Genomic DNA, 6,000 nt, shown 5'->3' on the forward strand with positions numbered 1-6,000 from the left:
ACTCTCCTTCTCACAGGCCAGCCAGCCAGCAATTCTTTGCCAGCTCCCACAACCGCTTTATACTCTTTTTTTTTTTTTTTTTTTGAGTTGGAATCTCACTCTGTCGCCCAGACTGGAGTGCAGTGGCCGCTTCCAGCCACTGCAACCTCAACCTACTGGACTCCAGCAATCCTTCCGCCTCAGCCTTCCAAGTAGCTGGAACTACAGGTGCGTGCTACCACGCCCAGCTAGTTTTTGATTTATTGTAGAGATGAGGTCTCACCAAGTTACCCGGATGGGTCTCAAACCCGCGGGCTCAGGCAATCCACTCACCTCGGCCTCCCAAAGTGCTGGGATTACAGGCTGAGCCGGCCTATACTCATTTTCTTTATCTCTAAACTTTATCCTTCCTCTATTCAATGTAAAATACCACCCATGGTGTAAGCACACCCAACACTAAAGGAAGCACATGCCCCATTCTTCTTGCACTCTATTTCTTTCTATCTCTTCCTCTTAAAAGTGTTCTTTGTGGCTAGGTATTTACACCATTTATTTAAGCCTTCCTTTGTAGCTGATTAAGGAAGTTCAATCATAAACCCTCAAAGGCTGGGTACCGTTTGGGGATGGTCTTTGCCTTCTAGTAACCTCTTCCTAAATTTGAAGCCCTGATCTCTTGAAGGCTAAGGATTCCAGCCTTAATTTTGAGCTCTGTAACTCCAAGCCAAGCACAATGTATGCCACAAAGTAGACATTGGAACATTATAGGATGAATTGACTAGTTAGCGACGGCTTTAGTCACAAATTGCAGCTTGAGTGAATATCCTGATAAAAGGTATTTAGGTCATGGGATAAAGTTATGGGTGGAATACAGAGAATTTGCTCATTCTTTTCCAACTTTGTAGCCCTTGAACAGGCTGGAACTCCAGACATCCTCTTCCTTCCCTCATTCAAGGACTATGAGTTGAGCATAGCAGGCACTAAGTATATAGAAATCAAGGCATGTACTCGCTGCCCAGGGGTTCATAGCACTGTATGGACCTGTCATATAGTGTCTTCATTTCATGCCTCTGGGATGTGTTTCTAAGTGATGAAAAGGATCAGAAAATGTATGTCGATTTATTAGAAAAGACTAATAAATGGACACTTCCTTCAAAAATGCCTCTTGTGTATCCTCTGAATGTGGGTCGCCAGGACCCTGGAGCTGAGCCACAGGAAACGCACTCTGTACCTCATGGGCAGCTCCGAGGGGAAGCCAGAGGTAGCCTTACTGCATCCTTCCCCACCCCCCACCCCCACCCCAGACAACTGCTGCAGGGGAGCTTAGCAGGAAGGACAAGAGGGACATCTTCAAGGACCCAAGGCTGTCCTATAGAAGAGAGATTCAGTGTCCTTCCTGCAGGGCTTATATGAACCACCAAGAAACTCATTCGGGCTCAAGAGCAGATCTTGCAGGCAGAGTTATCCAAAGGAAGACAAGACTGTCACTGGAGATGAGTCCATAAAGCCTGGATGGCTCCTTAGGGAAACAAGTAAGAAGGAAACTCAAGGTCTAGAAGATTCAACTCCAAGTGAGCTTCCGGGTCCCGATACTGGGGCTATTGGCTGGGTGTGAGCAGTGATTCGGCACAACAGGTGGAAGACTTGGAGGTTCGGTCCAGGAAATTTTCCTTCCTTGAAGAAAAGAACCAGAGAATCGAAACCAGTGCATTGGAGAGACCTGCAGAAGAGTTCACTGACTCCCTGCTCTCGCCCAGCCTACATCAGCAAACACCTGTCACATGGAATTAGATTTCTAGGGCTTTCCAAATAACTCGTAATTTTACCTCTGGGCACAAAGTCTCTGAACAGCCTTTCTGGAGGTAGGTCTTTGTAGAACAACTGCACCCCCTCCCCTGCCTTTGTAGTGGAGGACTCTGGTATCTCATGACATGACTGCCTCTCACACTCCAGAGGGCTCTCTGCAAAATTGTGGGGTAGAGTTCTGGAAACCAAGGAGCGCTGGTGCAGCATCCCAGCCAACAGTGACCGTCCCAAAGTGTAGTTTTGGAGGCTGATGACAGACCCAGGAGAGAGCTGAGGGTTGGGGACCCCAGATCCAGGCTGTGCTGTTAGAAGTCTACAGCCAACCCTCAGTGACTTGGCAGGCAGAAGCCGAGGAAACAAATGCCCTGCCCCCTCTCTGAAGATCACTGCCATGGGCCAGACCCCACCGGAAGCCAAGGACATGGAGTCTCCACACAGTCTATAATAATCAGCTCCCAAAGCCCAGGGCAGGGCAAAGAGTAAGCCTGGAGGGGGAAACTGAAAATAGCCAGCACTGTGACCACACAGAGATGCCTCAGGGACTTCCTCTACCCACTGTAGAGCCTTTGGCCTCTGCAACAAATGACCCCCAAGCTGTGGCCATTTAAAGTGTGTGTCTGCTTCTTGGAGTTTCCTCACTGGTTGTGCATATGAAAATAAAAACATTTATTTTCTTTCCTATGGCCTTTGCAGGCAAATCAACAAAACGCATCGCAGGCACTTCCAGGAAGAAGCAGAAAAATAAGAACAGGCATTTGGCATCTCCCGTGATAACAGAAGAAAGTCTTAAAAGTATAATTTTTAGACCTGGTATGGTAATTCACACCTGCAATCCTAACACTTTGGGAGGTCCGGGGAAGATGACTGCTTGAGCCCAGGAGTTGGAGACCAGGCTGGGCAACATAGCTGAGACCTCGTCTCTACAAAAAAAAAAAAAATCCAAAAATTAGCCAGGCGTTTTAGCACATGCCTGTAGTCCCAGTTGCCCAGGAGCCTGAGACAGAAGGATTGCCTGAGCCCAAAAGGTAGAGGTGCTGTGAGCCATGATCCTGTCACTGCACTTCAGCCCTGCAGTGTGAGACCCTGAGTCATATCAGCTTCACTGAAATTTTTTTGGAGATTTTTTTTTTTCCCAACATGTTTGCCCACTTCATCCTGGGTGATTTACGAGTGCACCTGCCCACACCGCATTGAATGTTCAGCAGTTTTTTACCAAAAATGTGGCATGACCCCCAACCCCACCCTCCCTATTCATCCCATCGCACCCTGAGTGACGTTTTTGTTTGTTTATTTCCCCGGGTAAAAAAAATCCTCAAAGGGAAATGTTTTGCCGATGTGGAAGAGGTGAAACATAAAAAAAGCCCTTCGGTAAGGTGTATTGCATCCAACAGAGAGTGCTTTGAAGGTGACTGAAGTTTAAACATGTAAGAATAAATACATAATTTTTTATAAATAAATCCCATTTTGGTGGGTCCTCCTCCCGTGTATGTGTGTGTGTGTGTGTGTGTGTGTGTGTGTGTGTGTGTGTGTCATTTTTTGAGACCTTTTTACAACTCTCTTATACATAGAGCAGCACAGCTGAAGAAGAATCAGTCATGGCTTCTACCTGGATGATGCTCCTTTAAAGGTGGATGTGTCGACCAGGCGTGGTGACTCAAGACTGTAATCCCAGCACTTTGGGAGGCTGAGTCGAAAGGATTGCCTGAGCCCAGGGATCAAACAAACCAGCCTGGGCAACTTGGTGAGACCTCGTCTCTACAATATATATATATATAAAACAATATATATATATATAATTATATATATATACAATTAGCCGATTGTGGTAGCACATGCCTGTAGTTCCATCTACTTGGAAGGCTGAGGCAGAAGGATCACCTGAGCCCAACAGGTCGATGCTGGGGTGGCCGTGAGCGTGCCACTGCACTCCAGCCTGAGTGACAGAGTGAGGGACTCTGACTCAAAATAAAAGAAAAAGTGGATGTGTCTGCTTTGGCTGCATCACAAGTCTCAGTGGGCAGGCACGAGATGAGACAGCGAGAGTGTCTTTTTCAAGCAGGGGTCTGTGGGTCACCTAAGGCGGCTCTTCTTTAGGCTGTGGGTCATGCCACATCCACTCACATCCCAGGCTGTGGGCAGTGGCCAGGTTGAAGGCAGGGTCAGAAGTTCCCCGAGGGGAGAGTGGAGACAGGCAGCACACTGCCATCCTGTGCCCCCCACGGCTTCAACCAACCACGCTTCTGTGGGGGCAGGGAGCACTCCTTCAGGGAGGTGGGGGCAGAACCGTGCTCCACCACAGCTGGTCTGTGGCACTGCTCCTGTCTGATGTCTTCATGGGATGACCTGGAATTCACAGCAGTCGAAGTTACGGCTGCTGAAAGAGCTTACGCAGCTACCGAAGGTTCAGAATGCATAAATCCAGAAACAGATTCCATTTTATTCCTGCAGACTCAGCATTCATCAATCCAGAAATAAATAGGTTTCACATTCAGGTCCTGAAGGATCTGTTTTTATAAATCTCTTAGATGTATAAAAATCTGATTGATTTCCTTTTTTCTTTTTCTTTTTTAGAGACAAGGTCTGGCTCTGTCACCAGGCTGGAGTACAGTGATGCGATCAAAGCTCACAGCAGCCTCCACCTCCTGGGCTCAAGATATCCTCCCGCCTCAGCCTACCTTCCAAGTAGCTAGTATTACAGGCATGGACCACCATGATTTACATCTTAGACTGCATAGTCATTTTTTCATGCCACTCTATGGAGGTGTCAGGAGTTCACCAACCAATGTTTTTGGATGTTGCACTATTTTTGCCTTAGTTTTTATTCTCTGTTCCTTAATTTGAACCTCACTCAGCCTACCAATCCCTGAAAGTCAGCAATTTCCACAGTATTGGGAAAAGCAACCAGAACAACCAGAGAGATTTGCAAAAACAGAGGATCCAGTGAGCAGGTGAGAGGACAACAATAGATTTAGGTTAAGAGCATGCTATTGAGAGACCCAAAGAAACTTAAAAAAAAAAAATATTTGCTGTAAAAGTAGCGTTTAGTTCACTATATTTCATATATCCCCACCTCATATTTACTATATATTTTGTGTATTCCTACCTCATGTATTTTATGAAATCTTAGTATTTTAAATTCTACCTCAAATGAAATCTTAGTACTTTAAATCCTACCTCAGACCCCGTAGAATTAGGCACATGTCGGGTGCCGGGTCGTGACCAATTGTATAATGGCGTAAGTAGTGTTTGTATTTAGAACTCTTGGGTTAAGCATTGTCAACCCCAAATTAGTAGGCTAACTTCTGCTTTTACAATGTAAATGAGAAAGCGATAAGCCCCTTTCAGACATTCCTACAAGGTGGCAGCAGACTCAGAGGCGCCAGCTGCTCTCTATCACCGGTTTTTATCCCAGTGATAATTTACACGCAGTGGCTATGTAAACCTGCAGGGAACAAAGACTTTTATAAAAGTAACCGCCTTGCTATAATAAGCTTGTGATATTTTATAAATTCCCAGAATTAGTATATGATTTTCTACCCCACATTCACTGTATGTGTTTGCAGCATTCATATTTAAAACTTTGTTAAGTTTGGCTTTTGTTATCCCATAATGACCATGTTATGTTATGTAAATGTTAAGCAAACAAGCTTACCTAAGCATACCTTGGGATGGAAACTTAAAGGGCTAATGTAACCCTTTGCCTGCCGGCTCAGGTTACTTCATACGCAGGGACTGCATGGACCTAACTTATCTAACATTCCACTCTGCCCATTAAGTGGGTTTCTGTCAATCACGGGCAGCACCCACCAATACCAAGTTTTCCCGTACCCATTAGGAGAAATTACCCAATCATGTAAAATCAAGTTTAAAGTTCTTTCCTCTCCCTCTGTAATTGTGCATAAAAACTGCTTGCCATTGTGAATCGGGGCTCTGGTCTATGAAACCTCTACGGGCTTCATGCGTGAGCCCAGACTCGAGCCTGAATAAAGACCCTCGTGTGTTTGCATCGGAGCTGGCTCTTTGTGGTCTCTATCTCTCTCATTAGAGTCCTGGGTTCAACACAGGGCCCTTGAATAAGGCATGATATGGAGTCTGGATGGAAGACTGGCGCCCGGGCTCCCCGCCACACCCACGTCTCTGCATCCTTTGCCTTTCAGCATAGAGAAAAGAGGTTTTAGAAATACCATCAAAGCCTGCTAGGAAAGCCTTGGAGAAGTG

Source organism: Carlito syrichta, unplaced genomic scaffold (genome assembly GCF_000164805.1).
Source record: "Carlito syrichta isolate Samal-C Ts95f unplaced genomic scaffold, Tarsius_syrichta-2.0.1 Scaffold309283, whole genome shotgun sequence".
Taxonomy (NCBI): domain Eukaryota; kingdom Metazoa; phylum Chordata; class Mammalia; order Primates; family Tarsiidae; genus Carlito; species Carlito syrichta.